General features: G+C 37.0%; 1 long non-coding RNA gene across 1 annotated transcript; it reads left to right on the top strand.

The window, feature by feature from the left end:
- The first annotated feature begins 1,544 nt into the window (after window positions 1-1,544).
- LOC131826685 (uncharacterized) lies at window positions 1,545-26,479 on the top strand. Its single transcript, XR_009351703.1, has 3 exons — window positions 1,545-1,758; window positions 19,930-19,995; window positions 26,137-26,479. It is a non-coding gene; the product is annotated as an uncharacterized LOC131826685 (long non-coding RNA).
- Window positions 26,480-27,178: the final 699 nt, after the last annotated feature.

Genomic DNA, 27,178 nt, shown 5'->3' with positions numbered 1-27,178 from the left:
TTGAATGGATTCTGCAGGGCATTATCTATATTAAATCCATTGCCTGTGCTATTGAGTTTTAGGGTCAGTAAATACTATGACTGACCATAAATAAACTGAAGCAGACATGAACTTTGTTTTTTGTTGTGGTGGTGGTGGTTTTTTTTTTTTTTTTTGGACAGAGAGAGGGAGAGCACAAATAGGCAGAGCAGCAGGCAGGGAGCCCAATGTGGGGCTTGATCCCAGGACCCTGGGATCATGACCTGAGCCCAAGGCAGACAGTTAAGGACTGAGCCACCCAGGCACCCCTTTCTTGTCTTTTCAGTCCATTTTGTCTGTTTACATTTTTCAGTACTACTGCCAACCAACTGTTGTCCTCACTTCTGTATCTCACACTTTCAAAGGGCCCTCCACCATAGTATACCACTGAGCCTTTATCTCTGAATGTTGTGTATCTATCTACAACCAGTGACAGGCCTATGATACAACATTTGGCAATGTGTATGTAACTTAAAAATTATTGGTGGTAATAGCCAAACTATGGAAAGAACCTAGATGTCCATCAACAGATGAATGGATAAAGAAGATGTGGTATATATATATATATACAATGGAATACTATGTAGCCATCAAAAGAAATGAAATCTTGCCATTTGCAATGTGGATGGAACTAGAGGGTATTATGCTGAGTGAAATAACTCAATTGGAGAAATACAATTATCATATGATCTCCTGATATGAGGAATTTGAGAGGCAGAGTGGGGGGTTGGGAGGATAGGGAAGGAAAAAATGAAAGAAGATGGAATTGGGAGGGAGACAAACCATAAGAGACTCTTAATCTCACAAAACAAACGGAGGGTTGCTGGGTGGGGGCGGGTAAGGAGAGGGTGGTTGGGTTATGGACATTGGGGAGGGTATGTGATATGGTGAGTGCTGTGAAGTGTGTAAGACTGATGATTCACAGACCTGTACCCCTGGGGCAAATAATACATTATATGTTAACAAAAATAATTTTTTAAAAAATTAACTGGTGTTGTCTCATTTAATCCCTAGTATCTGAATAAAACAAGTCAAAGAAATTAGACCAACTAAATCAAGTTTATCCATGGGTTAGTGTGGTGTCTCCCTAGGTTATATTTTAATTTTAAGAGGGGGTCCTTAGAAAATAATGCATTGACCTATCTAGAAATTTAAAGTGCCCTATTCTGGTCACTCAGGATTATATCCGATGGGAAAGACAGGCTAGTTTTTGGTACTGAGACCTTTTCTGTGTGCATATTCATTATAAAATTGTATAGTCATTATGCTACAGATGTGAGTGGGGAAGCTGGTAGTGAAATTAGCATAAATCACATGATATGATTATGTGGATGAGAAATATAACGAAACACAAACTCAATAAGGTAAATCTGGGAAGTAGATTCATGTCATAAGCATGCAATGAAGGCTCACACACGAGTTGTGTCTTCCCACAATGTCAGCTTTATTCAAATAAAGCAAAGTTAATCACAATTAGAAGGCAGATTCAGGATTCCAAATTCCATGACAGTTTGCCACGTGATTAAACTTGGCTTCTTCCAGGGCACACAGAGCAGGAAAGAAGACAAGCCACACAACAAACAAGAAGAGGGTGCAGGAAGTTAATGAACCAAATGCAAAGTCAGCATGTGGGCACACAGCTGAGATGAGGCCTCAGTCCTGTGTGGGTCAACTCGGGCACTTACTGCTTATTATGTTCAAGCAGCGAAGGAACTCAGTGCTGTTAGGGAGATCAATCAGGTGAGCTTTTGGTGGCAGCTGCCTTTTTTAATTGGTCAGACATAGAGGGGTCAGGTCTGACAATTTGCTACAAAAATCTTCCCTTTTTAAAGGGATTGAATCGGTCTTGGGCCCCTGCCATCCTCCTCTGGTTCTGTTTGTTCTAAGTTCTGGGGTGACGGCTGGTCCCGACGGGATCTCCTAGCTGCAGTATTTTAACTGCTTACATCATTGCTTGACACAGGCCCCTGCTTGACATGAGAGACCACAATTCCCTCTTCAGAAAATGAAAAGTAGTGTTTTATTATTTTTAGAGAAATTAATAATTTAAAGTTATGTTAATGGGAGTAAATTGATCTTCAACATAGATACAATCCACAAGCCATTATTTACACTCTAAAGGTAAGCGATTATAAAGAGACTCAACAGAAATTTCTAGGGTCCTGATAATATTCCGTGAAGTCACATTGAGCTGTACTTTATGACTTATGTGTGCATGCATGTGTGTGTGTACGTATGTATATGCACATAACTTTTCAACTTCAAAAGCTATTTTTCAATGTGACAAGAATTTTGAAGTGAGATCTTTCTTTTTGTCTCTCTTCCATGAAGTTTTATCTTATTCATTCTAACTCCATATTCCTTTTAGACTCTGTTTTCAATCCAGGAGTATTTTTGTATTTTTTTTTCTCAGTTTATCCAATTCTGAGTGGCCAATAATCTGGTTTAGCAGGTTTAGTGAATGGAAAAATCAATAAAATACACAATAGTAAATCTGCCAGACAAGATGAATTCATAAACCATCACAGCCTTTCTGCCACATGAGGCAGCCCTCATATAGATCAGTTATAAGAACCACTTATACCTGAATGCAGTAAAAACGTTTTTACTGACCCCAAACAGTTCAAGGTCATTCTACTTCTTCCAATATGAGTAAGGATAAAAACTAAGAGTCAGAAAAATTCATAGGAATTGAGAATTTCAACACATTTTAGAAGTCAAAATTCCAGTCCTTTCTTTTCATAAGTAAATAAACAGTAACCAGGAAATTAAGTGGCTTGTTCATTTCTGCCAGATAATTAGTGACAGTAATGAAATCAGACCTCAAATCTCTTGATTTCCATATCAGTACCTTTTACATCTCTGGGCTTCCTCTCTAAGAAAACCACTTTTATAATCAATCAATCAATAGGTATGTGTGTGTATGTGTGCACACTTCTTGGCCTGTCCTAGTGTTTTTCATGCATTTCACAACAGATTTGTCTTAATAATAAAAAGCTTCATTTGCCACATAATTATCTTATTAATCACTCTTGAAGTAACTCCTATAAAATTGCTATGGAGCCATTTTAGCCATTAGAATGTACATATCTCTATTTTTTTTATTTTTTAAAAAATTTTTTATTAAAGATTTTTTTTTAATTTCTTTATTTAACAGAGAAAGAGACCACAAGTAGGCAGAGAGGCAGGCAGAAAGAGAGGGGGAAGCAGGCTTCCTGCTGAGCAGAGAGCCTGACGTGGGGCTCGATCCCAGGACCCTGAGATCATGACCTGAGCTGAAGGCAAAGGCTTAACTCACTGAGCCACCCAGGTGCCCCCTCCGACTATTAAATAGCTGTTTTAATCATGTATTTTATTCATTTACCAAACATTATTGAGAACCTAATCTATGTTACATACTAAAGTTGGTGCCTGGTATTCAGATACAAGCACAGATGTGGTCTTGGCCCTTGTAGTATTATAGGTCAAGTGAGAGAAATGCATACTAAAATAATTATCATAAAAATAAATGCACGTGGGATGCCTGGATGGCTCAGTAGGTTAAGCGTCTGCCTCAGCTCAGGTCATGATCTCAGGGTTCTAAGGGTCAGGGTCCCTGATCAATGGGGAGTCTTCTTCTTCCTCTGCCCCTCCCCCTGTTCTTTCATGCTCTCCCTCTCTCAAATAAATAAATAAAATATTTTTTAAAAAAAATAAAAAATAAAATAAATAAATATATGTAATAAAGAGCCTAACTCCATTTTTGATGTTGGATTGCTGACAAATTTCAAGACCTACCACTTTCTTTTTCCTTTATTTCCCACATCTGGACAAGCAGATAAGAAAACCCCACTGCTTCTTCCATTCTTAATATTATTTATCTATATCTATTTATCTATCTATCTATCTATCTATCTATAAATCTTTCTGCCTATCTGTATGAAAAATGTCAACAAGAAAAATAGATTTTATTTTAGCAACAATTCAGTTATTTCAGAATACTTATCTCCTCTGTGCTCGAGACAGCACCAGGTACTGACAATTAAACAGTAAACAATACAGACATAGCCCTTTCCCTTACATTATTTCCAGACATGTTCCCCAGATTTCTGCTTATATAAATTAAAAAACTCAAGTAGTCCTTTTGGAGTGTAGCTCACCCCCTCATGAGTCACACTTGAATTGTCACCTTTAGGAATATGTTTGGACTTGAGGCTAGTGTTAAAAAACAAAATTCAGCTGAGTAAATTTGAAGATCTAATTGGCTTATGCAATAATTCATGGAGCAGCACCCACACTAGAAAGTAGAGGGGACCTCCATGAAAGTGTACAAAGTAGAAGGCTTCTATAGACAGAAATGGGAAAAAACAAAATGTTATTAGAAAAAGAAAAGACGGGCGCCTGGGTGGCTCAGTGGGTTGGGCCGCTGCCTTCGGCTCAGGTCGTGATCTCGGGGTGCTGGGATCGAGTCCCACGTCGGGCTCTCTGCTCGGCGGGGAGCCTGCTTCCTCCTCTCTCTCTGCCTGCCTCTCTGCCTGCTTGTGATCTCTCTCTGTCAGATAAATAAATAAAATCTTAAAAAAAAAAAAAAAAGAAAAAGAAAAAGAAAAGACAGGATGATTTAAGGCCAGGTCACTTTCCTTTGGAGGAAGAAGGAAGGTTGTCTATTATGAAGATTATCTTACTAATATGATCAGGAAATTCCAGAATGACTGCTTAAAGGTCCTGTCCTTAAATTAAGTCTTGGATTGCTGTCTTAGGAGCAAGTGTTTCCAATTGGGACCTTTTTATAAAAAAAAATTTATTACTATTTTTTAATACCAGTTACAGGTCTAGGAGCATAAAGGAGTTGTATGGGTAGATTTTGAAGAGAATCAGCGTTGTTTTGCATGGCAACTGCCTTAGAGGAGGACATTGTTTTCTCAGGCAAAGTAGAATTAATCCCCTCAAATAGAGAGAAAAAGTCACATACCACTGTGGGCAGGAATGTCCCCTGCCACTAGGGGTGGGGAGACCTCTTCCCCTGGTAAAGACTATCCATCATAATTTAGGTTTTAATATCCCAGCTTCATCAGAGTCTTTCCACATATCCCCAACACTACTTATAAATACCATTTTTTCCCAATCAAGGTCCTCACTTTAACAACAGACACTCTGAAGGAGCTCAGGTTGCATTGTAATTGAGCCAATCACAAAATGGGATCTGCATTTGGTTTTCAGCAATTTCAGTCCTGTGGTTACAAAAGATAAGGCTCTGCCTCAGAGCACACAAGGAAGCTCTTAGGTCATTGCTATAGCTTTAACTGGGAATTTAAACAATTCCTTGTTTATTTCAACACTTTGTCCAGAGGCATTGGGAACAACCAATGTCACTGTATTTCTTAGTTTTCCAAATGTTCAGAAATATTATATGGATTTACTTAATTCCTTACTTCTTGAAAGTAGTGGATTACAAGTAACCAATGCAGTTACTTTGCATATCTCTAAACCAACCGTTCAAGACATGGGTTATCAGTGCTCTCTACTCATGGAAATGGAGTCATTAGACTTTTTAAATCTAATCAGATTAGAAAGCCAAAGAAACTCCAGAACCAATTCAGAAAATTCATCCTTAAAATTCCATTCTTGAACCACTCTTGGTAACACAATCTGTTATTAGTCAGGATTCTCTAGAGGAACAGAACCAATAAGATATTGCATGTATAGATAGATAAATATATCACATAAATATTACATAAATATATGTAAATAAATGATAGAAATATATATAACATAAATGTAAATATAAATGTATGTAAAGCATGACCCACATGATTATGAGGATTGAGAGGTTCATCAATCCCCTGTGTGCCGCAAGCTGGAAGGCCCAGCAAAGCCAACATTGGAATTCCAGTCCAGACCCAAAGGCCTGAGAACCAAGGGTGTCCTTGGTGTTAGTCCCAGCCTGAGTCCAAAGGACTAAGAAACCAGGAGCACAGATGTTTGAGGGCAGGAGAAGATGGATGTCCCAGCTCAAGCAGAGAGTACATTTGTACACTTCCTCTGCCTTTTTGTCCTATTCAGGCTCTTAACGAATTAGATTATGCTTGCCCAGAGTGGTAAGAACAATCTTTTTTACTCAGTCTACAGATTCAAATAATAAGCTCTTCTGGAAACACTGTCACAGATATACCAAAAAATAATGTTCTACCACCTACCTGGGCATCCCTTAGACCAATCAAATTAATCATAATGGAAAAGCATAATGAACAGAACTGTCTATACACTGGAGATTGACAACTAAATAATATGCTGGAAGGTACCTAGGTGTCTGAGAACCTTAACAATAATAAAGTCTCAAAGTTGTCAAGACAGTGAAAGCAATATCGCAAAGTTCAGTCCAGGGGTGCCTGCCTGGCTCATTCTGTGGAGTATGTGACTCTTGATCTCGGGGTGGTGAGTTAGAGCCCCATGTTGTGTTAGAGATTAATATCCAGATATTCATGTTGAAATAATATTATAGACAACTATAATCAGAAAAATCTTTCAAATACTTCCAAAATTGTGCTTGGCCAAATTTTTCCCCCAAAAATGGCATTTATAAATAGAAATTTACAAATACAGTTATAATTTTTCCTTTCCAGATTGCAATAAATTATCTGCATACTAAAATTTGAAATATAAATTAAAAGAAAATTCAGTTTTATGTCTTCTTTATTCTTTCCCTTGTTTTCCTTTTATAATCCTAGAAATAATTTTTACTATATTTGTGAAATATATATGTGTTAACTATTCCTTCTGAAAAAAGTTGTAGCTAACCATTGAACACAGTGTATCTATGAACCACAGCATATTTGAGAAAAACCGACATCAGCAAAATCATTCTATTATTGAATATCTTACTCTTCGTGGGTATATTACCTTCCTTTCTGTGTCTTTAAAAGACCCTTACTAATAAGAAAGGCACTAAAATTTTGCAGATCTATTTTATAAGATCATCAAGAAGTATTTAAATTATGATGAAACTAGTGACAATCAAAGGACATAAAAGTTTGATAAAATTGTTCCAACTCTGCTATCTTTTGAATTAACCAAGATTTGTACAGTTGTTTGTTGTACTTTTACCTTTGCTGGTCCAGTGAATTTGTCAGAAGAAAAATAAACAAGACATTTTATCATCTATTTACCAAGACAGTAACGAGTTCTCTTATTGCTCAAGACATAAATTCTGTATTCTGTGAAAGATTCATTGACAAATGAATGTATGCTTTTCTGCTTTATTGTCTAGTTTTTAAATGTAAATCCAGGATTGTTCTCTAAAATTTATATTTTTTTTTTTTTTTTTTTTTAAAGATTTTATTTATTTATTTGACAGAGAGAAATCACAAGTAGGCAGAGAGGCAGGCAGAGAGAGAGAGAGAGAGAGGAGGAAGCAGGCTCCCTGCCGAGCAGAGAGCCCGATGCGGGACTCGATCCCAGGACCCTGAGATCATGACCTGAGCCGAAGGCAGCGGCTTAATCCACTGAGCCACCCAGGCGCCCCTAAAATTTATATTTTGATTTCACAAAGAAAAATAAGTTACATTAAGTTAAAATCTAAAGTTGTCTTCATTGCTCTTAAGGTAAGTTTTATCTGCTTAAATAATGAACATAGTGGTTGCCCATCAGAATACGTGGGAATAAAAGATAGTATATTTAAATATATATAATTAAATCAAATAAATGTTGATATAAATAAGCATATTTTGGAATAGCACAATAAATGAAAGATAAAAGATGATTATTTGTCTATGATAATACTATAGTTTTTCTTTTCTTTTTTGAAAAAGATTTTATTTATTTATTTATTTATTTGAGAGAAAGAAAAACATAGTGAGAAAGAGAACACAAACAGGGGGGAGGGGAGAGGGCAGGGGGAGAGGGAAAAGCAGGCCCTCCTCTGTCAGAGCACTAGGAGCAGGGAGCCACCCCACACACAAGGTTGGGCTTGATCCTGGGACTCTCGGATTATGACCTGAGCCAAAGACAGATGCTTAACCGACTGAGCCACCCAGGTACCCCTTTGCTCCTTCTTATTTTGGGGGGGTGTTCAGATTTTATTTTAAATGATCTCTATACCCAACATGGAGCTTGAACTTGCAGCCCAGAGATCAGGAGTCCCATGTTCTACCACCTAAGCCAGCCAGGCACCCCATGAGTTTCATTTATTTTTTAATAGTTTCATGTTGAATAGGAAAGTCCTTTAGTGCTTGTTAAAAAGCGAGTCAATACAAGAAAAAAAAATCTTAATATAAAACCCCAGTATGATAATATAAATACTAAAAATGTGAAAATAATATAAACAAACCTCATATAAATTTAACATTACACAAATATAATCATGTACAGTCTGCCCAATACCAAAGAAAAAAATTAATGATTGGAAATTAAATAAAGATGAATTTGAATCCATCAGATCATGGTGCTAAACAGCGCTTGGGCAGAACGATCAACTTGTTTTAACTTCATTTTCATCATCCATACATCCCAACCTTAAAATATGTACTGTGTATCAACCCCTGACTGGTAATAGCCAACTAATGGGAGTTCATGTTTTCATTCCATTAATGAGGACAGAGTATGATTCAAAAGTTTTAAATAAAGAGCCCCTTCTGTCATGTATTCATAGTCATTCATTCTTTTTACCATCCATTCATATGTTTATTTATTAATTAATAGATGTTTGTAGAGTCCTTATTCTGTGAAAAGTCCTGTTAAAAACCCCGTGAAACACTGAAGAACAGAAATATATTTACTATGAAATTGTTGACGCTGTCCTAAAATCACACTGAAGTACCTCTCTATAACTAGAAAGAAAGGAAGGGAAAGAAAATAAAATTCTTCAGATAAATACAAATTTTTGGTGAATGAAATTTATATGAAGTGTTTATTAAAAAGATCTGTCTCCAGAAGATATTAGACCTCTTTAAAATATAGTGACATCTGGGTGGTTCAGTTGGTTAAGGGTCTGCTTTTGGCTCAGGTCATGATCCCAGGGTCCTGGAATTAAGTCCCGCATCGGGCTCCCTGCTCAGTGGAGAGTCTGCTTCTCTCTCTCTGTCTTCCCCTCCCACCCCAGCCCCGTACTCGTGCTCTCCCTCTCTCTCTCAAATAAATGAATAAAATATTTTAAAAAATAAATCTCTTTAGAATATTACAAAACAGTAAAAATAATTTTAATGTTATGGAAAATGCATAGTACCAGCCAAAGAACTATTAGAAAAACTATGAAGACAACATAACCTCATGCTCAATTTAATGTTTTCTATATATGAAATTTAGCATAATTTTAGTCACAAATTATAGAAACCTCAATTCAAACTATCTTAAGTTATAAGGAAATTATTTTTTTTACTTAAGAGGAAATCCAGAAATATGCAGACTGCTGATTTGATTGACATGCTAGGTTAAGAATGTGATCAAAGAATGCAATTCTTTCCATTTTGTCACTCAGCTAGTTATTGTCTGATGACTGTCAGCTCCTTTCCTACTTTTGTACTCTCCTCTGTGTCACAACGGGCTAGACGCCTTCAACAACATTTCCAAGGAATCAATGTCAGTGGAAACTATGGTGGGAGATTGTACAATGGGAAGAAAAAGAAACTATTTTGTTTCTTCTGGTGCTGCTTTTGATGCAGCAGTATCAGTGAATGGTGTTGGAAGAGAGCAGCCCAATGTAGAAAATTTCAGGCTTTATGCAGCATGATCAATAGTACAAACTCTTCTAATCCTGCTCTGTGGCACTAGTACTGCCTTCAGCAAATGAACGGCAGGTTTAAGGACAAAGACCTCAGCCCAAGGGTGAGAGCAGCATTCTTTTCTTCCCTTTTTTTCTCCTGCCTTGCTCATTCTTTCTTTGCCATTCCATCCCTTTTCATGGCTTTGTATTTTCCTGCATTAAATCCTCCTCTGTTTGAGCACCTGGGTCCATTTTCCTGACTGAACTCTGACTCACAGAGCCAACTTCAATGATGACTACAACTTTAGGCTGCAGCAAGATGATAACAGCACCAAGCATCAATCTAGGTATGGCAATGTTCACAAGGGAGCAGGGGCCGGGGGCGGGGAGCTTTCCTTAGGAGTGAAGGTCTTTTCCCGAGAAAACCCACACCTTATAGCCCTTCACATAACACCTAAGTCTAAAGCTGTGTAAGTAAATTAGGCGATTTATAGCAGACCAAACACAATGTTTCTAAAGATGGACTTGTTTTGTCTCTCACTTACACATTTAGATATAGACAGGTTGAGGCTAGTACAGTGGCTCTGGTATTGTACAAAACAGAGTCTCATTCAGTTTTTTACTCCACTCTGCTTAGGATATGCTTTATCCCTCATAATCCAGATGACTCTCCTTCATGTCCATATTGCACCAGGATGCAGGAAGTAGAGAGGAAAGAACAGGGTCCTCACTTAAGAGACATGCCAGAACTTGCAAAAATCACGTCTGCTTATGCACTGTTGGCCGGAACATAAGTACAGGGACACATCTAACTAAGAGGACTAGCTATAGAAAATACCTTTATTCTGAGTATAGATTAGTTCTATTAAGGTATAAAAAGAGGGGCACCTGGGTGGCTCAGTGGGTTAAAGCCTCTGCCTTCGGCTCAGGTCATGATCCCAGGGTCCTGGGAAAGAGCCCCGCATTAGGCTCTCTGCTTAGCAGGGATCCTGCTTCTCTTTCTCTGCCTGCCTCTCTGCCTACTTGTGATCTCTGGTTATCAAATAAATAAATAAAATCTTAAAAAAAAAAAAAAGGTATAAAAAGAAAAGACATCGTCAGAAATCTGTAAGTCTCAGCCAATCTGCCCATTTGGACATTTGCCCATCAGTACGCATCCTTTCTTTTCTACCAAAAAAAAAAAAAGAGAGAGAGAGAGAAAGAAAAAAAAACGAACTGCCTTCCAGAGGAACAAGCATCAAGCCCCATCACATTGGTGAATTTGGCAAGAAATCCAAGAACTCTTAATAATTCAGTTCTCTCCACAAATTGCGAAGGTAGCTCTTCAAGGACCAGTAATCTATAAACTAAAGCTATCTGCTTCCAAATTAAATAATATACAATAAGTGTTTGGAAAATTTCCATAGAAATTTTTTTTTTTACATCTTGTTGGGCAGCAATAGCAAACATGCTCGGTTCTATAGGTAAAATGAATTCCTTCATTAGCCAACATGGTAGTTGCTGGTTTTGTTCTCTGCAAAAAATTCTTCATCCATGACTCTCCATAGTCGTACTTGACATAGACTTTAAAGAGAATGGTATCCTTAGAGACTTTCACAGGCCATTTTCTGCTGGTGCAAGTTAGGGACCAAACATTTCAAGTAAGGCTTCTGGGTTCTTTGCAAAGCAAGCCCCTCAAAAACTTGGTAGATTTGAAGTTGGTTTCCAGTCAACCTCATGTGTGAGGGGTTGACAGCCAAAATTCTCATCTAGCCATAACTTTTCAAGGCTCTGGCATTGCACCAACTGACCTCTGTGTTTTGCTCATTCCACTCTATCTGAACTTAACTCTCTGAAGGCCCTATTCGAGCATGGGTTTAGGTGGTGTTTTAGCCAAGGTCTCTCTCATATCTAACACAAGATTTTCCTTGTGTGCAGGCAGTTTATTTGGGAGTGTGTTGGCAGAGAGCAGCCAGGAGGTTCTGGAAATCGAATAGAGAAGGAAAGGAAGTAGTTTCAGTTATGGCATGACAGATGACTGATTTTATGTGTGACTTTCTAAACAGACTCGGGAAATGATTCTCAAAATTTTCTGCCTGAGGAGACATAAAGAAGCATTCAGCCACTGATTCACATCTCCTATTAGGTAGGTCACCCCAATTTTCCTGAGTTATGAGTACTGAGGGGATGCCACTGTGTCCCATGCCAAAGAGTTAGAAAAGCCCTGGCACAGGCAAAGATAAATACCCAGTATAAGCTCTGAGGTAGAGTCCTGTCAAGCAAAGAGAATAATGTCTACACAAGATTTTTTTACAATAGCTGTGGCTGGAACCCGAGGTGAAGGAGAGAAAGTGAGGCAGTATATAAGATGTGACTGTACAGGTAGAAATGTATTATCCTTAATCTGATCTTTGCTGCCTGAACCATTTCCCACTGTCTTGCCTGGTTTTTTAAAGAAAAATGCTTATGAAAGACCTGAGGCCACAGTCAAATCTCCTTTTGAGGAGATTGCAGCCATGTCTTGTAAACACTTCCATTTCAGGTAGAGAAACAGTTGGATTTTTCTATGCTGCATAGTCCTAACTTATCATATTTTCGATCAGTTTAGATTACAGGCTACAGGCACATAGCAATATTCGCTTCCGTCTCCATCTATAGGTTGGCTAATTCTAGATTGAGTTCGCCTCCCTTCTGAAAAAATATATCCAAAGTAGCAAGAAACAGCAATATGACAGTATTCTACACATCTCCTTCCATACAGGAAATATAGGTTGGAAGAATTAGTTCTTCAAAATACAGGAAGAATTAGTTTCCCCAACAATTTCCTCTCAGTACAGCCAATCTCACCAACTCTCCAGGAGACTGCATGGGTTACATCAAGCAGGGCCTCTGGATAAAAAGAAGAGTTCGGGGGGACACCTGGGTGGATCAGCAGGTTAAGCCACTGCCTTCAGCTTGGGTCATGATCTCAGGGTCCTGGGATCGAGCCCCGCATCAGCAGGGAGCCTGCTTCCTTCTTTCTCTCTCTGTCTGCCTCTCTGCCTACTTGTGATCTCTGTCTGTCAAGTAAGTAAACAAAATATTAAAAAAGAAGAAGAAGAAGAAGAGTTCTAATGTCAGGAAGAGGAGGAATGTCCAATACAGAAGACCCAGATGAAATGATCAGTGAGGTCAGAGGGAAACTAGGAGAGGGTGGTGGAACTGAAGTTATAGGTAGCGAGTAGTTCAAGGAGAGAGAGACTGACTGTGTCACAGGCTCATAACAGATTATAAAATTTAGTTCAGAAAACTGACTGTTGGATATAGCAGCAAGATGACCATTAGTGACAATGATAGAAATGCTTCTTATGAAAGTAGGTCCCTAGGCTCCTTTTTATTTAGAGAATGTCCATCAATCCCACAGAAACTTTCTACACTTTCTATTTTCTAAAGCTGGAAAAATAAGTTCTTGCTTTTTAGCATAATGGGGATGATTTGGAACAAACAGCACTAACTAATAAGATTAGTAAAAAAAAAAAAAAAAAAAAAAAGTCACTCCTCAAAACCAACGGCATTATTTACTCAAAATATAATTTTAAAAGTTCCATATATTTCAAATAACACTATTGTTTACAAGAACTTTTAAAAATAAATGTTTGCCAGTAATGGGAAAAAAGCATCAACTTCTAACTCTTACAATTACAAAATCATTCGTATAATCTACTTAAATGTCACAGAAACCCAGTCAATACTCAGAAAATAAGAGTTTTAGTAATAAGTAACACTAATGACTTTATGAAGAAAGTCAATGAGCAATCATGATCCTGCTGATTTTCTAATTCCTCTAAGTACCTCAAGGTATTGTGATAGTCGCAATCAATATTTTCACTTCAATTAAAAATAACTCACTATTCAGTATTTGGAAAGGAAAGGGAAATATGTAACTATAAGGAGACTAATCAAAGAACTGTAGCTAAGATTTCTTGTTGGCACTATATGTATTTATATAATTACATTCATATAATTACATATATAATAAAAAATTATAACAGACCTTGAACAGGAGGTTTAAATAAGTGTGATTTAGGGAGTTAGTAGAGCTGTCCTATTACATACAATTGGACTCTCTACTCTTCTTTATAAAGGGCAGGCCAGTTTTTCCAGGGGGAATTCTAAAACTCATTAGATATGTGAGATTCATTATAATTAGTTTCATTTAATACCACAAAAAGGACTTGTTCACAGGCTATTTTACTCTCTTCTTCCTCAATAGATGATTAGCTAGCTTCATTTTTAAAAGGAAGATATACTCTAGATACTTAAATGTAGGGCATCTCTTCCTTTCAAATCTCAGAAAGAAAGGTGTGCTTCGGTTTCCCTATGGAAAGTTCTAGTATTTGCCCCTCTTTTGAAAGGGGAGCTAATCCCGCTTTCCCTATTCTTCTTTGGCTTCCTCCTTTCATCAGCACTGAGCCTCTTTATCCTTTTTTTCAGCTCAAAGGATAATTTGTCTCATTCCAGGCCATTCAAAAATTGCACATTAGGAAGCAAATGAAAACAATTCATCTTTAATTATAAAATAGAACAGCTATGACATTAGTTCTTAAATACACTACACTTCACTACATCAAAAAGCCTTCTTAGAACTTAAGGTTCAACGACAGACAATAAACAAAAATCTTTTGGTGACTCATTTGACATCTTTACTAATAGGTGAATATAAGGCACATATTTGTGTTAGACAAAGAGAAATAATTTTCATATGTATTTAAATTGCCTTATTGACATTAAAACTCATCTTTAGGGTAAAATGTACTTTTGCACTTTACAGTGAGAAAATCAACAAAATATGCCAATATGAAGGGAAAATGTAAACATAATACTAACTAATGTGAATTGGTTGCTTTTTAAAGAGCCCAATGAAGTACTTATAAGATTTTTTCATTAACCTTGAATATGAATAACTTATAAATGATGAAATCAAGACTAAGAATTGCAAGGCTGGGAATCCAAAGAATTGCTAATCCAAAGGGATTAGCAATACAAGGGACGCTTCATGTGGTGCACAAGGCTCTGGATCAACAATGGACCAGCATCATACAACTGAAACGTAAGACAAGTGTCTGTAGCTACCAAATGTGGCATCAAGAATCAGTAACAGAAAAGAACAAATCCACGCTTGTCATACTTAGATAGATGGGAACTGTTACCTCCTTGAGCTGCATAAAACCCAGAGTTTTAGGATCATTTATGAGGGTTTCCACAAGAAGGGAATACTGGTGGATATGGTACTCTGGCAAAAGGGGCTTGAGCTCATCTTACTGCAATGTAAACAAAATATTCGTTAGGTATTTCTCCCTCAAGTTAGGAAAGAGTTCAGAAAACATAACATAAATGCTCTCACTGATTCCATTCTTTAGAACTTTTGCTAAATTCTGATACCAAGAAAAAAATCTGTCCATCTACATTTCTTTATTTACAATTCTTTATTTCTTTATTCTTTATTTACATTTCTTTATTTATAAGGAAACAAAGTGATCAGATCAAGACTGACTAAAGGGAGAGGAGAGTAACTTGTTTTAGAAAAGATTCCAGAAAAGGTCTCTAAAAGGAGCTGACATTAAAGCTGAAACAAAAGCATTTAAAAAAACGAAGAAGAAGAAAAGAAAAAAGCTTAGAAGAGGAAGTACAACATAAGAAACTACCTACTTAAAAGCCCTACATGAAGAATCTCATCCTTTGCCTAAGTAAATGATTGATACTGGTATGAAGGAGATCAACATAAGACACTGTTGATCAGATTGATAAGGTTCAGAATCTACAAAGCTAAGGATTTTTATTTTATTTGAGATGCAAGTGAAAACCATTAATGGCTTTGAGAAGATAGTGGAAATGACCAGATTCACATGGAATACTAGACTGTTCAGGTAGAATAAGGGAGAAATGATAGTGGCATAGACTAAGATGGTAGCAATTGGCAATGAATATGAAGACAAATATATACACATATATTTGAAGATAGATTCCAGAGCACTTACTGATGAAAACTATGCCAAAGTTGAAGAAAGGTAAGGAATTGAGGATTATTCCTAGGTTTTTGCTTTGAGTTAGTATTTGAATATTTGAATCATGGCATCATTCACTAAGGAAGAAAAGATTTGCAGGATGAAACAGTTTGGAAGAAGGAATAATTAAATAACTGAAGTTTTCATTTTAAACATCTTCATTGCAGAGATGTCGAACTAGTGTTTCCCAAACCACCCAATGAAAAGAATTACCTAGAGAACTTATTACATATATAGATTATCAATTTTTCTGCTAGAAATTCTCGTTCATTAGGTCTGAGTTGAACACAAAGTAGCGTACTTTTTTTTTTTTACTCTGCGGATATTGTGCAGCTATCAAGGAGAAAAAGAAAATGAAGAAGATCTCTAGCAACTGATATAAGGTGATTTCCAACATACTTGAAAGGTAAAGTTCAAAAGAATATCTGTATTTTTCATGTAAGAAAGAAGGGACTATAACAAAATGTACATATATCTACTCATCTGTACAAAAAGAAATACAGAAAGGATAAACCAGAAATAAGTGTGATTAGCTATCTATAGAAAGCAGTTGGGAATGAGCTTAAAGAAAGGAAGAATGGGAATATGATAGAAGGGATGAGAAGAAGATGACAGTGAGCCTATATTTTTGTATAGTTCCAATTAAAACTATGAACGTTTTTCACATACCCAAGTAAATAAATGATTAAAATCAAGCAGGATTTGAAAGGATCCCCAAAATGGAACATAAATAGTAACAAACCTAACTTTTTTACAAATGAATAACAAAATCACACTGAAGGCCGTAGGAAAGAACTAACCTAAGTAACTTTGGAAAACAGTACTTTAATATACTATAATTAAATATACACAATATATACTGCAAGGCTAAAGACAGAAAGATCTACCTACCCACAAATATTAAACTTTTTAGTAAATTTATTTTTAACAGGGGTATAGGTTAATGATTTTTAAATATTTTATGGGTATTTTAGAACTGAGCGAAAAATCGACTGTAGATAATGGGAATTGGATTTTTAGTTGTTAAAGAAAGTAGTTACAAATAAGGAAATGGTAAGAAAGAGGCTAGAATAATCCCTATGGTGTTGGATCAGAATCAAGGTATTAGTTTGAATTCATGTATCAGTTTGAACTGTGTGTGTATGTACACACCCAGACAGATAAATATAAAAATCAACAGATATTTGTAGATGTGTATGTATGTATTTGTATATATGCTTTTAAGTCTGTCTGCTCACAGGGCAATAGGGTAGCTTGGATAGCAAAGGTATGATCAGCATCATACCAAGATTCTGATTTCTAAATACCATTATTTAATACAAGGAACAAGAACTCTATGGAGAGATGACTGATTCAAGGCTGGGACAGGGAAAAGTGAAAGAAAGGTCTGAAATATTTTGTAGTGCCAGAAAGTAAGCTACAACTCATAGAGCTGTGTGGAAAAAACTTGGGAGTGATGGAGTACCAAAGACCAAATCTGGAACAGTTTGAGAAACAAAATAATGAATGATAGCAATGGATTTTAACCCATAGAATAAAATAAATATCAACAAGTTTATACTGATATATATATATATATATATGACTGAATATATATATATATATATATATATATGACTGAATCAATACATAAATGAGGGAGAAGGAACAACTCTTCCTTTTAGTCAAATTATAGTCAATAAATGTAGAAGACTAGGGTGAGTGCTGTGAATTGTGTAAGACTGATGAATCCCAGACCTGTACCCCTGAAACAAATAGTATATTATATGTTAATTTAAAAATGTAGAAGAAATGATGGGAATAGAAAATGATAATTTGTCAACATCACAGTAATTGTTGAAGCCAGGGATTATTGATGGATAACAAAATTAGTGTGGTGCAATAAAACAAGAAGCAGAATACTTGAACAACCCCAAATAATTACAAAGGGAAAGATAGTAACTTTGCAGCTATCATTATAACCGAGCCATCAAAGTTAGTATCACCAGTAGTGAGACATATGATTTCCTGAACCTCTTGTTAGGGTGCAGGTAAGGACATAACATCATCCTGTGGTATTCTTTTTTTTTTTTTTTTTTTTTAAGATTTTATTTATTTATTTGACAGAGATCACAAGTAGGCAGAGAGGCAGGCAGAGAGAGAGGGGGAAGCAGGCTCCCTGCTGAGCAGAGAGCCCAATATGGGACTTGATCCCAGGACCCTGAGATCATGACCTGAGCCTAAGGCAGAGGCTTAACCCACTGAGCCACCCAGGTGCCCCATCCTTGGTATTCTTGTTGGGAAATGCATAACATCAGTCTACTCAGGAGAAATTATCAAACAAATCCAAATTAAGAAACATTCTACATTGTTTTACATGTACTAATTTTCTAGGATTCTCCATTAGTTCAAGGTCATAAAGAAAAAGAAACACAGGAACTATCTTAGATTGAAAAATGAGAAGATATGGCAAATAAATGCAATAAGGGATCCTGGATTCGAACATGACCACAGGACAATATTTGAATAATAGTCTAAAAATTAGTTGGTAGTATTGTGTCACTGCAAACTTTCTGGTTTCAACAATTGTGCTATGACATGCTATGATATATGATATGATAAACTTAACATTTAGGGATGTTGGGTAAAAGGCACATGGGAACTCATGCTTCTCTGAAGTTTTTTAGTAAACAAAATTTAATAGCAGAATTTTTATAAAAACTTAGTTTAGACATTTCTTCTTTTACATTTCCTTATGAAAGATGTCTCCTTGTTTAGGGATAATGCTAGTTCTGTGAGGAAGATAAGATTTACTCAGAATGAAGGCTAATATTCATAAGGTGTGGCACAGGAAACAATCAACTTTGAATGACCACTTAAAGATATCACACACATACGTGTCACAATGTGAGGAATATTTGAGAAGTTGGTGAGCCATAGAATTAAGGAATTTTCTCATTGTAAAAACTCTTCCTTTTCCAACTTCTTGGCTTCAATCTCTGTGAAAATACTTAAGTGACAGGAAATTCATTATTTTAAAATGCAGTCTCTTTTATTGTTGAAAGGTTCTCGTTGTTAAATAGTTCATCATTTTATCAACCTAAAATTGGCTAATATATCTTCTGGGTGGAGAAGCCTAATTCTTTTCATAGGTCAAACTCCAATAGTAGATTAGAACCATCACCTTTGGCCCCTGGTCTTGTCTCATCTCATATTCTCAGTTATTCAGTTACTTCTCACAGGGTTTATTCCGGACACTTGACTGCATTGATCACTTTCTCCACCATAATAACCCATTTGTTGAACGTGATATTCCAAGGCTGAAAATGTTTACTGTTACATGAAAAAACTTCAAACAAAATTTCTAATCAGCAATTCTTCACCTAGCATGATTCATATATACTAATTATACCAATTGATAAGTACAATGAGAAACACCTAATTATTTCATTTTTAGAGAACTATTGTAATAAGTACTTACCTATAATGTGCAGGCAATGTGAATGATCTTTTCATGCATCTGTGCACCTCTGAATGCTGCTTCTGATGTAGCTTAACAATGACATGAATGGGGGTGCCTGGGTGGCTCAGTGGGTTAAGCCTCTACCTTCGGCTGGGAACATGATCTCAGGGTGCTAGGATCGAGCCCCGCATTGGGCTCTCTGCTAAGCAGGCAGCCTGCTTCTCTCTCTCTGCCTGCTGCTCTGCCTACTTATGATCTCTCTTTTTTCTCTGTCAAATAAATAAATAAAATCTTTAAAAAAAAAAAGCAACAATGACATGAATATGGAATCCTGTTACATACGAAGTTAAACATTTAAATAAATTATTTGTCCCAATAGACGTACAAATATGAATTTTTATGATTTTTTGTGTACTTCTCACTTTCGTTATTTATTTTTAACACTTAAGTGTATTCACCAAACTGCACCATAAGCATTAAAATATATTACTTCACTTTCCTTTTATGAGATTAAGGATGGGTAAATAAGCCACAAAATCATATCCATATACATTTACTAAGACTAGACCGCCTTTGCCCCCCAACCCCCAACACCCACTCTTCATCTCTTTAAAGACCTCCCAAGACATCTCAGGCCCTCTCTTCTGTGAAACTTCTGTGAACTAATCCTTTAGAATGAACTTAAAATATGTTGCTTGCATTTATACCATGCACAAAACTTCTGCAGTGAAATTTATAACACTTTGTTGCAATTTTTGTCTCTACATCAGAATGCAACTCTTTGAAGGAATGAAACTACATCTTATCCCCAGAACCTAAAACAGTGCCAAGTACATGTAAGTTTTCAATAGTTTTTTTTTTCTTTTTGTTTTATGAATAAAATCATGAATAAAAGAAGAAATGTTTGTTGGAAGATACTCTTTGCTCTCTAGGAGTTATATTATACATGTTTAATTAAGTACATTGAAGTTACTTTTTCTAGTATGTTCCTGAGAATGCTTAAGGAAAAGTTAGACTCATTGATGTTTCTTAAGAATGGACTTTCTCACAACTTGTATATTTTCATATGCAGTAAGTGAAAATTAGTCTATGGCAGGCTTTCCTCTACTTATTTTTACATAATATTTAATTTAAGAAAAGCTGTCTCATCCTTCTCAATTAAGTTGCAAACAACAAGGATTTTAATATTTAAATAAGGGTGAGACTAGCTTTTTCAATAATTCTGCTTTCTCATATTTAAAAAGAATGTCAAAATTTTAACTTCTTTGACTTGTCCTTTTAAAGATTTATTTACTTAAATAAATTTATTTGTTAGAGAGCATGAGTGAGCAGGGGGGAGGCAGAGGGAGAGGGAGAGAGAGAATCTCCAGTAGACTCCCCGCTGAATTCTAAGGACCCTGGGGCTCCACTCAGGTCTCAATCCCAGGACCCTGAGATAAGGACCTGAGCTGAAACCAAGAGTCAGACACTTAACTGACTGAGCCACCTAGGCACCCCAAGTGTGGTTTTAACATAATCCCAAATTTTGAAACTAATAGCAGAGGATTAAATATCTAGTGATTTCAATCTCTTTGGTCAGTATTTTGACAATTTTTAAAAGTAATTCCCATCCACCACAATATTTGCGCTTTCAGTCTCTTCCCCCTACCACTAAAAACAAGAAAAATTCCTGGTGACAGTTACAGAATCATCCACGAGGGGGCAAACATGCCTCATTACACACAGGGGAAAATTAGCAGTAATAAACGGCTTACACTGGAGGAAAAATAAATGGAAGTGAAGTCAGTAACGAGATTTGGCCCAGATTAGGAAAACAAAACAAAACAAAGCAAAACACCAGGGCTACATATGTCTCTAAAGATAAAATATTTGTTTAATTTCAACTTTTTATTCTTACTTCTGATGCTAGAGAAGGTACATCTGAAAGTCAGAGCCAGGAATAACTTGGGAAGCACTTGAAAACACGGCAAGTTCTGTTATACTTATTTCCATATAAGAATTTTGATATTTAAAAAGTTTTGTAAAATAAATTTTCGAAGGACTTATCAAAAATGCATACCTCAGGGGTGCCTGGGTGGCTCAGTGGGTTAAAGTCTCTGCCTTCAGCTCAGGTCATGATCCGAGTCCTGGGATGGAGCCCCACATCGGGCTCTCTGCTCAACAGGGAGCCCGCTTCCTCCTCTCTCTCTGCCTGCCTCTCTGTTTACATGTGATTTTTGTCTTTCAAATGAATAAATAAAATCTTTTTTTTAAAAATGCGTACCTCACTTTAGATGATGTCATTGACTTAAGGGTCAAGAAATCAGAGTCAGGAATGAAGCTGAAGCACACACACTGTGTACTCCTATGTGACAGAGTGAACCTTGGGGGCTCCTGCTATGTTTGCTCTTAGCATACCACTGTCAGTCAGAATTTTCTGCTCTGTTGATCCAATATACAGTTAAAATCAAGTGCAGTCCTCAAGATCTAATTCCTCAGTTCCCTGCTTACCTCAGTTAGAGTCCATGAATCTTTGATTACCAGAATCACCCTTTCCTGTAGCTTCTAGAGTCCAGTTGCCCTCACTCTCTATTGTATTAGCTGTCCAAAATGTCAACCCTTGCAAAATAGAAACTTATGCCAATTCAGCGCCTATGCCAAGGAGCTAAATGTGGCTGGAGTAAAATGACAATGGCTAATTGGTCTCATTTAATTCATAATCACTAACCCTATGTGAACTCTTAGTACTTACCAGAAAACTGATTAATTAATCAATTTTCTTTCCCTCTTTCCTAGATGATGGTTTCAGAACTTCTTTCTCCTAACATCTCCAACACTTACTCCTTTTTCTAAATTCCCAGATGCTTTTTATTTTACATAGAATATGGGCGGAATAAAAATTCCATAAGCTCCAAACATCAAATCTACCAACCCGCTTGTCAAGAGGAAAATTACCCAGACCAGACCTAGGCCAGGAGGCCCCAGAAGATGGAAAGTTACTAACAATAAGCTAGAGATAACCAGAAGCCCTTCTGGGAGCAAGAGATAACACGCGGCTTCTGCTTTTGCTTCTGCTTCTGTAAACAGGCTTCCCTCCACAGGCTCCCTGCACTACTGTTCCCTCCTAAAGCAGCCCCCACTCCCCCAGTTTAAGCCCAGCTACCTTCAGACAGCACAGCCCTTAGAACCTGATTACCTGCAGTACCCTACAAAAGCCCTAAAACCTGGTTGCTCCAGCCACGGAACTTCGAGCAGGAGCTCATCTGGGTCCGCCACTGTAAAATAAATCCGAGTTCTACTTCTCTCAGTGTCTCTTGGTCTCTTGCAGATCTGATTATTCTCTGCAACATTTCAAGCCAAGAGAAACCACACACTCAGCCTTCCCTCCTTTGGTGAAGAAGTATTTGTCCCCTGATCTCAAGCCAAGCCCTCTACTCTACACTGGATTCCTCTCCCCTTACCTAATGAAGGATTTCTCTTCTACTGTGTCTCCTCTCTTCCATATCATCAATTATTCACTCTCTACTAGAAGTTCCCTTCAGTATACAAAGGTGTAATACTTCCCATTATAAAGGAAAAAACAACAACAACAACAACTGTCTTTGCTCCCATATCACACCTTAATTACTACCCCATGGCTCTGCTTCTCTTTATAGCAAACTAGTCAAAAAGGATAGCTCTGCTTAATGTTTCTGCTTCTTTTCTCCCATTTGCTGATTTTTGTTCTCTCCATTATACAAGAACTATTCTTGTCAAGGTTATTAGTTATCTCTAGGTTGCCAAATCCTATACTAAATTACAGTTCTCATCCTAATCTACTAGCAGCAATGGGACTAATATTCACTCCCTCTTCCTTCTAACACATTTTCACTTGGCTTCTGGGACAATTCTTATGTCTGCTGACTTCTTTTACCCTTTACTGGATCTTCTCGATACTGCACTGTCCCACTGCTCCATCCTCCAACATCAAGTATTCTCTGCCTACACTTACTGGCAAAGTAATTTCATCTTATCCTCAGGCTTTATTATGATGATTCACAAATTTTCTATTATACCCATGACACCTCTCTCCCTGAGTTTCATTTTTTTAAGGATTGATTGATTTGACAGAGAGAGAAAGAGAGAATAAGCAGGGGGAGAGGCAGAGTGGAAAGCAGGCTATCCACTGAGCAGGGAGCCTGACATGGGGCTTGAGCCCAGGACTCTGGGATCATGACCTGAGCCAGAGGCAGTTGCTTAACTGACTGAGCCACCTAGGCACCCCTCTCTCCCTGAATTTCGGACTAGTATATCCATAGCCTACTTTACATCCCCACAAATATCTGATAGGCATCACAAATTTAGCAGGTCCCCAAACAAACGTCTAATCCCTTAAATCTCTCTCTTGACCACTGTTCAAAAAGTTATAAATGATTTTTCACTCACATACCTTTCTCACATACCTCATCTTCTAACAATTTTCCCATTAAGCAATTCACTGTGAACAAACTAGCCTTCTAGTCTGGAACACATAAAGTATAAGCTCACCTACCTACAAATGCCAAACCTCTTTTCAGTGTACAGTTAACCCTAGAACAGATGGGGGTGAGGCATGTCAACATCCTGTGCATTCAAAAATCCATGTGTAACTTTTTTTTTTTTTTTAAGATTTTATTTGTTGATTTGACAGACAGAAATCACAAGCAGACAGAGAGGCAGGCAGAGAGAGAGGGAGGGAAGCAGGCTCCCTGCTGAGCAGAGAGCCCGATGCAGGACTCGATCCCAGGACCCTGAGATCATGACCTGAGCCGAAGACAGCGGTTTAACCCACTGAGCCACCCAGGCGCCCCCATGTGTAACTTTTGTCTCCCCCAAAACTTAACTACTAAGAGTTTACTGTTGACTGGAAGCCTTATTGATAACATAAATAGTTGATAACACGTATTTTCTGTGTTATATGTATTATATATTCTATTCTTACAAAGTAAGCTAGAGAAAATGTTAAGAAAATCATGAGAAAATCCATTTATAGTACTGTACAATAAAACATACACCTATACGTGAACCCATGAAGCCCAAAGCCATGTTATTCAAGTATCAACTGTATTCAAATGACTTGTTCCTACACTCCTTCCACATCTCTGCTCAAATCATCCTACAAAACTGCCTCCACCTTTGCATCATTACACTGCTGCTTCATGGCTCTTCCCAAAACTAAAAAACTGTATTTATCTGCTTCTGATCTTCTTCCCCTGGAACAGAAGACCCTTAAGGAAGAGATTCATTTGTTTACTTCTGTAACTTTGTTTCTTAGAACAGCAGCACATATTGGATACTCCACCAATATCTGCTGAATAAATATCAACTTCCTGCTGACCAAACACAATTCACTGAAACTTATGTTTAAATCAAATTTAAATTTCCTTTTTTTATTAGCCTTAATTGGATTTGAGGAATTGATATTCAATCCTTTTTCATGAAAAAAATGAAGAATTACAGAAACATTTTTAATAAATGTTATCTAATAATCCATTCATTATAATAGAAAAGTTTTCAATAAAGAGTACTTTCTTCAGAAGGGATTTATTAATTTGGTCAGGTTCTTTAAAAGACTTCAACTTAAAAAATAAAATTTAAAGAGTACTACTTACATAGATTGTTTTATTTCATGACTTCATAACGATGATTTTAAAAGAAAGGTTTATTTGAAATATACTTACATCATGCTGTTGAATGTATCATATGCTGCTTACTAAGTATTTCACTTAAACTAATAAACATTTCACAATTAAATATACTGTTCCAGTTACAGAATACTCCCTGTATTATATTGGTCTGGTATTATATGTCAACTCCTTACCAGTAAAAACAAGGTGAATTTGTAGCAATGTCTAAAGGAACAGTTTCTGTTCGGTTTGTAGCACTTCCCTTCTTTCAGTTATATGGGTTGGTACCATTCATTATCTAATACCAATGTTCATATGAATGAATGTTATCTTGTACTCTTGTATCAGTGCTTTCATATTAATGTAGGAAATCTTACACTATCTGTAATTATTTGAATGCAACTTGTACTATAACTATAGCTTTGTTACCCCTGAATTGCATTTGTATGGGTTTTATAGGATATATTTTCTGACCTCATTGAAAGAGATATTTGGAATAAAATTTTAAGATTTCTGTGAAACCCAAGCAGAGCAGTCACCAAACACACACACACACACACACACACACACACACACACACGTACCATTATTATAAAAATTCTCCTCCTACCCTTTCTTATAAATCAAGATTATGTAAGACAATATTGACTGTCACATACTAAGTGCTCAATTCTCTCCTAATAAACCAAATTCCCAGCTTTAAACAGACTCCTATGGAGTGAGGAGAGCAGGAGACCTGGCAAGCCAGTGGGTGACAGACGCTGGAGCTGTATCACCCTGACAACTCCTCTCTGTAATAAATCTGAGAAGCTAATCTCTGCTAAATTGTTAATAGCTGCTAATGAGATACTCTATACTCGGTTACCACTCCTTGACAGTGTATTTGCATTTAAATGAGCCCCTTCTGGAAGGACTCCTTAACCCAAAGAACTGGTTCTACTACTGACTGCTTCAGGCACACTTGGCCACTGGCTCTCCTTTCACATTGTCCCTTGCTGAGACTCATGATATCATTAGGCCACTTGATCTCTAACTCCAGAATATCGGAAAGGAAGAATTACAGACCTCAGAGTCAGAAGCAAAAGATTATTACTTTTTTTAAAGACTGAAATAAATAAATAAATAAATAAATAAATAGCTTTCACCTTACTCTAGCCTTCACTAATGAAGTTGTTTGGCAAACTGGTGTATGTCAAGTTCCAAGAAGAAAGATTCAAGCTTTATGTGTTGACATAAAACGTTGCTCATTTATTATTCCTTTTCTTTCTAGTTCCCTTATGCCTCTTGCCATGGTATAGTACCTGAACAGTTAATTTCTCCCATTTTACATCTTTATTTTTGTCTTTTCCCTAGGACCATCAACATTGATTCTCTGTCATGAGTAAAAACACCTGACAAGAGTACTTTGATGGATTAAGGAGCCTAATTATCATGAGACACTGTCTATACCTCCAGTGAGTCTGGCTTCATAGGACAAAAACTATACTAGGAAGGACAACAGACTATGTTCTAGTCCTAAATCACTGTATTTAATCTCCACTGCTTCAAGACAAACTGAAGGAAAGACTTTGCAAACATCTATTTTTTATTCTTAAGGACAGCCATTGCTCTTCTTATTTTAAAAATGGACAAAGTCAGACTGTGAATGAGAGAATCCAAGACCAGATCTGTTTAACTATAAAATCCCTGAACTTCAGAGTCATCTTAGTCTTCTGGTTCCCTTTGCCTTCCCATTCTCCTTCTCCTTAACATTGTACAGACTTTTACCTCTAGCACCTGATACCTACCATACACTGCAAATAAATTATAAATTATTTTTTTGAAGATTTTATTTATTTATTTGAGAGCAAGGGAGAGAGAACACGTGCACACAAGTGGAGGAAGGGGCAGAGGGACACGGAGATTCTGCGCTGAGTGTGGAGCCCCACATGGGGCTCCATCCCAGGACCCTGAGATCATGACCTGAGCCGAAGTTAGACATTTAACTGACTGAGCCACCCAGGCCCCTAAATTATAACTTATTAACTACAAGATTTAGCATATTCTCTTTTCCAAGGTATTTAGAACTTTAAAAGAAAATAAGCCAGCCCGAGAGGCCAAGGGTGGCACTTACCAAGCATGGACTCTGTCTAATGCCTGTCATTAAGAACATCTTCAAAAAAAAAAAATAATGCCTGTCATTTAAGAACATCCTCAAAAAACTCTTCTGTGGTTGGGATCCTAGCCTTCTTTTCACCATGGTTCCTTTTAACAATCTGGAGTAGTTTAACTTTTCTTAAAATAACAGTTTTGAGAGCCTGGGTGGCTCAGTTGGTTAAGCCTCCCACTCTTGATTTCAGTTCTGGTGGTGATCTCAGGGTCCTGGGATGGAGCCCTGGAGTAGGGCTCTGTGCTC

The sequence above is a fragment of the Mustela lutreola genome, chromosome 3 (assembly GCF_030435805.1).
Source record: "Mustela lutreola isolate mMusLut2 chromosome 3, mMusLut2.pri, whole genome shotgun sequence".
In the NCBI taxonomy this organism is placed as follows: domain Eukaryota; kingdom Metazoa; phylum Chordata; class Mammalia; order Carnivora; family Mustelidae; genus Mustela; species Mustela lutreola.
This window is presented reverse-complemented; position numbering and strand designations above follow the sequence as displayed.